The 7,845-nt window shown below is 37.5% G+C and overlaps 1 non-coding gene across 1 annotated transcript; it reads left to right on the top strand.

Annotated features, from left to right (window-relative positions):
• The first annotated feature begins 551 nt into the window (after positions 1 to 551).
• Positions 552 to 691, top strand: LOC114232789 (small nucleolar RNA SNORA29). Its single transcript, XR_003618888.1, has one exon. It is a non-coding gene; the product is annotated as a small nucleolar RNA SNORA29 (small nucleolar RNA).
• Positions 692 to 7,845: the final 7,154 nt, after the last annotated feature.

The following is a 7,845-nucleotide window of genomic DNA, read 5'->3' as shown; positions in this document are numbered from 1 at the left end:
CACACACACACACACACACACACAAACTGGAAATGCAGAATAATCTTAACAGGATTTATCTATGGAAAGCAAGATAATGAACATTTCTAATATTTGTCTTTTTGCTTACCTATATTTTCAACCTTTTCTACAATAAGTTTCTTTAAAAATTGCCCAAATAATGATTTTTAAAAAAAAGATGATTTGATGAGTTAGCTGAAAATAAGATAGTGTTTAAGAATTAGGGGTCGGGGGAAGCATTATGTCACACAAGGTCCCTAAATTCAAATTGCTTACACACTAACAGATGAGAAATAGCAATGGGTCTCAAAACTCTAATTCCCCAGTAAGACTGAATAATAACCATTTCCAATTTTTTCAAGGATAATTAAATTTAGAGAAATGCGAAAGTTCTTGATTTTACATTCTCCTTAAATCTTGGATACCTGCCTCTGCTTGTAATATATAAAAAAAAAAAAGACAAAATATGAACAAATGAATATCAAATAAATATTTGGGGCAAAATTTAGATACATGAGTAGCTTAAAGTACTTTAAAATATTTTGTGAGCTTTTCCCATTTGACTACCACATTTTCTCCTAATAATAGATTTTAGTGGCTATGCTTATGGTATAGATTAAAATTGCCATGATCTGAAGAGGGAGGATTTATTTGTGTCCTCCTCCTACATGAAATGGCTGAACAGAAAAAAAAAAAATTTGTGAGCTAGGCAGTCACGCAATCATCACTTCCTGTTTGGATAACAGAGTGAAACATGAGTACTGCATGACTTCCATATAATCTGACAGTTGAATAAAGTTGAACCAGATTGAGTTTCTGGGTGGGCCCTGACTCTTCTTCTTCTTCTTTTTAAAAAAATATATTTTATTGATTTTTTACAGAGAGGAAGGGAGAGGGCTGGAAAGTTAGAAACATTGATGAGAGAGAAACATCAATCAGCTGCCTCCTGCACCCCCACTCCCCACTGGGGATGTGCCCACAACCAAGGTACATGCCCTTGACTGGAATTGAATCTGGGACCCTTCGGTCTGCAGGCCGACGCTCTATCCACTGAGTCAAACCAGTTAGGGCCTGACTCTTCTTTACAGGCTCCCTCACCTGGCATGTTGTGGGGAGCCCATGATGTTATCAATGGGCTTAATAATTAATGTGTGAATACAATGAAAAGTGTTAAGTACTGTAAGAAGAATAAGAAAATTATTCAGGAAAATTCAGAGGAGAGACACCAGGCTGAGATGGTGAATCAGACTGGCTAGTTGTTCATCCATTTCCCTTTTTCTCCTGGGCACACAAAGTGAAACCTTGCATGTAGGGGTGGTAATAGGATTGATTTACAGCCAAGGGAATTCGAGCAGAAGGCAGGAAACCACTTCTAGACAGGACCCATAAAAACCACCAGCTGAGGGGGAGAATGCTGAGGATCTGGAAGTAGGTAGAGACACAGGTTGGAAGAAGCCTGAGTCCTTGAAACAGTGCCTGAGAGAAAACTGCCCAACTGGGAACACTACGTTAGAATGTTTATGAGCAAGAAAAAATGTTTTATGTTCCATTTTTTAGGGAGCTGTTCGTTAGGTCAGTTAGCTACCCTCATACACTTGGTTCAATCTGAAATCATCCAAGTTCTTAGAACCAACCATGACACTAGAAGCTTTTTCAGATAAGCTGCTTCATAAAATCCCTGATGAATGCTGCCATCAATCTCCTTTGCCCCTAGAGACAACAGCAGCACCTCCATTAGGAAAGAGGTAGGTATGTGAATAAAACACCTAAGGTCACATGTGAACTAAGACATGTGGAATAAGAAAATTCCCTTGAACCAAGTGTACTTAAAAAGGCCTGTCTTCATTTCCAGGTGCCTTTCAATACCACAAACAAAGGGCATGCCTGTTTTCACCATGGGCAGGAGATGAAAATGAGCATCTGGAAAGATGGCGAGAACAAAAACTTGTCTGTGAAAAAAATAGGGACAGTGGTTACTCTGCAGACCCAGGGTATTAATCTTGGGTCCTACCCTGTCCCATCCCATGTCATCCAATTTGCAATAAAGGTTATTGAACACCCACTATGTGTGAGTCACTGTGCTTGTCACTGGAGATATATGATGAATGAGGCAGCTGCTGTACTCAGGAAACACCCTGCTCAGGAGACAAGTGTGTGCATAATCAATTCTATAGTGTAGAATAGCTAGTTCTCGTCTATTCAAATAAGCATATTGGAAACACGGAAAAGCAAATGTGGACTTCTACTTGGGATGATTTCACATGGGCAGTGATGCTTAAGTGTCCCAAGTCCACCCTTGAAGTGGCAGCCTCTTTGATTTTTCTCCAGTTATACATAAATGAACATCTTTGAGTGAACACTAGCTAATTATCCACATATAAAAATACCAAAAAAATTGGGAACCCCATTATCATCAAGAATTTCAGCACATACCACCTATTTATATGTATTGGTAGTCAACATCTGCTAAAGCTTTATAAATATTAGAAAAATGTAACAATGATGCAATATTAAATTTAAAATAAAAATATATTTGCCCCTGTTGTCAACAAATGTCTTAGAGGTTAGACACTGAGACTATGCAAATCCCTTTGCTCTCAACCTTTGCTCAGTGTTTCTAGTGTCCAGTGGTGCGTCCATCCACAATAATAATTACTGTGGGGCTACACAGTGACACATTTTCTATGTGCTTTATTCTTTTCACATTTATTATTTGTAATTCTACTGTAAAACTGTCACTTCTCCATATATAGTTCATCATTATTTGTAAATTACATATTTAAGAATTTGTCTGCTTGGTAAAATTTATTTGTAACTCCAAAGTCAACACTCACAGCACTTTCTCGGTCATTCTTGGACATGTACAGCAGTGAAAAAATGTGAGCCACCTCAAGCACACATTCCCACTGAGGTCACACAAGGTGACCCTCTCTGCCTTATTTCAGCTCTCATACTGTAAACAATTGTCCTTTTCTCAATCTATTTAGTGCCACATTTTTGTGCTTTTTATTGGTCATTTCACTGTTTGAAATGTACCCCAAGCACAGTGCTATCTAGTATACCTGAGCACAAGAGGCTGTGATGTACCTTACAGAGAAAATACCTATCTCTCTATATAAAAGCTCAGCGAACAGAACAGCAGAATGACCAGAATGACCAGAACAACTCGTGGCTATGACGCGCACTGCAGCAGCTAACCAGCCTGATCCAGGCCCGGATAGGCCCCTCCACCCCGGCCATCCTAGCTCCCAATCAGCCCCCCTGGCCCCAATTGGGGGCAGGCGGGCCGGCCAACTGCCCAAAGCCCCTCCCCCTGGCTGGCCCCACCTCAACCCCCCACCCAGAATGGGGGAGGGGCCAGCTGGCTCACCACCTGTGGCTTCTCCCCCACACCAGCCCAGCCTGATGGGTCCCTGTCAGTTTGGGCCAGCTGGAGCCCACCCGTGCACAAATTTGTGCACTGGGCCTCTAGTGTTATATAAGCTTCATTCAGGCATGAGTTGTAGTGCTATAGGCTAAGTTCAATGCTAACAAATCAACAAATGATATTAAATAAAGTGTCTTTAAACAGAAACGCAAATAAAACCAGGTTATGTATGGATCAACTGATGAGAAGGTTTTTACCAGAGGCTTGTAAAACCTAAACCTGCAATTTCTCTAGGAGCAGTGAATCATTATTAGCTAATTCAGTGTTTAAACACAGTGACTTTATAGAACATAACTATTGAGAAAGCAAGAATTAACCACATCTATTTTACCAATTACTTATTTATATCACTATGAACTCATGTATATGTATATTATTTCACAGGTTACCATCTAATACTATCATTATCTATTTTCTTGCCCAAATTGTTTCATCTTTGGCCATTGCGATGATAACATTATAGTGGAACTGTCTGGTTGTCACCATCTCGACCAAGTGATCAAGACCAGCATCACCAATAATCATACATATGGACATCCTGAATGCTGGATTTGATGTACTGAGAAGGGTGACGATGTTCTGTGGTACTCTGGATGACTTCAGTCCAATCACAAGAAGATGCCAGACAGACCTGAATTGAGTGACGTCCGGCAAAATAACTGATCAATATTCTTTGGGGGTGTCAAGGTCACAATAGAAAAGGAAAGACTGAAAAATTATACGAGACGAGAGAGAAATAACAACCAAATGCAGGAATCCTAAATTGGATTTTAGGAACAACAACAGCAGAAAAAATATTAGTTGGACACTTCAAACTAGAGATCAGGTGGAGTCTTTAGTTTAGTTTATGGTATTATACCAATGTTAATTTTCTGGTTATGATAATTATACTACGAAATGTAAAATGCTAAATTCCGGCATGCGAGAACATGGACACTTTGAAACTCTCTGTACTATTCTTGTAATTTTTCTGTGCCTCTAAAAATGGTTCAAATTTTTGACCTTTGGGTGGTATTGCATAGCCTTGGTTGTAGAAGTTGTGGAAGAGCAGGGAGAAACTCTATTTCAGAGACTATGGATATAAGGAAGTGTTTAATTTTCCAGACAGTTTTACTCTGGTAGAGTATTAGTTTTCCAGGTATTTTTTCTAAATCTAAAAACCTTTGGGGAATAGTAGAGAAAATAAATGCCTTCTACTTTAAGGTACTATAGAAAATGTGGTTGTTCCTAAGCAGGAAATTTCACTTCCAGCTGTTGAACTTGGGCAAGCCATAAACTCAGTTTCCCCATCCATCCATAACAATGAAAGGGCTCAAATGAATAATTATACATTACATCTCATATATATTATACACAAAATAGTATTATTCTAAATTAACCTTATTATTCAGCATTTGAAACCAGGTAGTTCAAGAATACCCTTTAGGATGTTTATTCTGCTTTCTTAGTTATAAGCAGTAGTGTTGACATTTCACAGGAAATCCAGGAATTAAATAACAGTTTGAAGAAATTTTGCAGCAGTGCCCCCTGAAGCTCATTTATAAAATACACTTTACATGCTCACAAACAGAATAAATATATTTAAAGAATCAAGAATAATGCAGCCCTTTAAAATGTATAAGTCACCTACCTATCATGTGGGAAAGCAGATTATAAATGTGCAGATGTATAATGATTTCAGATAACATTTTCCCACACAAATATTTTTAGATGGAGATAAAGTAGAATTTCTACTCTGGTAGAGTATTTATTTTAGAAGACAGAAATCATCAATAGAAGAAAATGCACATTATAAAATGATAAAATGCAACATTAAGAACAAAAAATAAAATGTTTATATACATTGAATCCACTCTATTATTAGGGAAATCATAATTTTGTTAGATGTTGCTTGTTTGGCTAAGAACTTCAACTCCAGTCTATTTTATGATTAAAACCATTGGGGAAATATTAAGACAGTAGAATGAGAAAGAAAGCAATGGATCTATGAGTGTGTAATAGTCACTCAGAAGGAGTGAGTGGAGGGAGAAGTTGAGTGTGAATCCTTTGTGTGTTAATGAGATGACTCCACCTCTTCCCTTTCTTACCTGACAAATCCATCAGTTCATTTAGAAGAATAAAGAAGGAATGAGAAACAAGGATAATAACAAGAATAGAGTTCAGTTTATGGCACTTCATGTGGGTAATAATTCCCCTACCCATTTTATGGAAGGACAAAAGGTACTCTGTTACAAAATTTAAATTTACGTATTTTAACCATTATTGATACACATTATATTATTTTTTCAAAGATAATAATTTGAATTTCTAAAAATTAATCCTCTAATCACTAAAAAATTAAATAATCAAATCTATTAGTAATGGAGTAGTCTGGTGACCAGAATAGAAAAGTGTTAATACAGTGAGTTTCTATCTGCTTGAATTTTCATCCTTACTTACATTGGTCAAGTAATTTCATTCTCTGGGCCTAATTTCCTCATTTTAATGTAATGAGAATATAAATCATACTTCATAGTGTTGTAATGAAGATTAAATGAAATAATATACATAAAATACTTGGCATAGATCTAGTACACAGTAAGCACTCTATAAATATGAGGTATTATTTTAATGTAACTTTTTAACAGAGAAATGTATGCATGTATATGTGTAATTAAAATAAGGGTGAAGAAGACAGGAAAGAAATACAGCAAAATATTAACAGTGGCTATCCAGTGTGTAGGATTATGGGTGATTATGTTATTTTTAAAAAATGTTTTCCTTTATTAGTGTTATTTTGCCAAACTTCCTGCAATGGACAAGTATTTTTTCCATAATCAGGAAACACATGTTGTTTTAAAAAACAAGAAAGCTGAACAGGAACTATAAACTCCCAAAAACATTCTTTTATGTCCTTCTTTCTTTTCAATAATACATTATCTAGTCATTTCTGACCCAGGAAAAACGCTGGGTATGGACAGCTCACTTTCTCTTGACTGAAGTTAGGCTGGGTTTGCTAGTAATCTCCAAGGACAGGAATGGAAAATGAGAAAATCAATGGGGGAGGGTGGAGAGCAAAGAAGAGAGATCTCCAGGTAGCCACAGAACATGAAGAGGTAGAGACAGAAGGGGAAGAACAAAGACAGGGGGCTCTGTCTGCCAAACTTCTCTCACACAGAGAGACTGCCAACAGAGAAGAAAGGAAAGACCAGAAATGTAGTATGGAGCATTTTGTGCAAAAATCATCCATAGCAAATTTTTTCAAAATCGATTCAATATCTAAAAAAGAAAATACAATCAGAGTCTACGGTGGTGAGGAAGCACAGTACTGACCATGCGGATCCGTAACCATTCTTAATGGCTCTTTTCCAGTCATACTACCAGGTTAATGATTACCTGCATTTCATTTCGAAATTTTGTGAAGAGACTTCTGACAGTGATAAGGATCCAAACAACCTCCAGATTAGACAAGGAACTTTCTATTCACACTTCTTCCTCCTAATTAAACACTCAGTTTATTCTTTATGACTGCTATTCCAGGTGTCACCCATACAATTGCAAAACTAACCTCTGGTAGAAGAAACTGCCAATGACCTCACATAATCCCGAAGTAAATGGGGAGCAACTTCCAATGCCCTTCTCTCTTTTTGACTATGAACTTCCTTTAACAAAACGTGAGGCTACTGGCCTACCTCTCGTCATTGGGAGATATATTCCATTGGGGCTAAGATATTTATGTTTGCCCAACCACACGAACTACTACTCCATCTTCCCCAGGGACAGATTTGCCACAGCTGACCATGGTGAAAGGTAAAGCCTGTGGCCACAGGAGAGAATCAAGTTGACAATATAACCAGGGATTGAATCCATGACTTGGTTTCGTTGACTCTATGAACTAGATGGCTGCCCATCCAACCAGGAAAGGGTTAGGGCTGGGGTTGCAAAAGATGATTTGATTAGGCTATAAACAGAAACAAAAATGCAATTGAATTCCACTGACTTCTATTTTTATGAATGGCTAGAGGCTATTTACTGGTAAGTTACTAATTGTGTTATTATTAAACTAAACTTGGCATATTGCCAGAGTTTATTAAAACTTAATCTATATTCTCGTACAATGGCTCAGTGCCCGGCAATGCTTGCCAGTGTTCAAAAGCTCCCACCGGGTATGCCCCACATAGAAACAGAATTCCTGCAAGTTTTTAGAAAGGACACTTGGGGAGGAGCCTCATCACAGTTGACTTGAGATGGTCAGGTTTTTAATTACTATCAATTTCCCTTTTTAATTATAAATTGCTCTTAATTTAGCATTTTCATTACAAATGTAGTTTGTTGTGGTTGTTTGGTTAGTACTAACAACTACTGTTTTAGTGTTCTTTTTAATCCAGGATGAGATCTTTATATGCTCAGTGATTTGCTTTGACCCTCCTTTGAAGCAA

Source organism: Eptesicus fuscus, chromosome 15, assembly GCF_027574615.1.
Source record: "Eptesicus fuscus isolate TK198812 chromosome 15, DD_ASM_mEF_20220401, whole genome shotgun sequence".
NCBI lineage: Eukaryota > Metazoa > Chordata > Mammalia > Chiroptera > Vespertilionidae > Eptesicus > Eptesicus fuscus.
The sequence above is the reverse complement of the archived record's forward strand: the minus strand, read 5'-3'. Positions and strand labels throughout refer to the sequence as shown.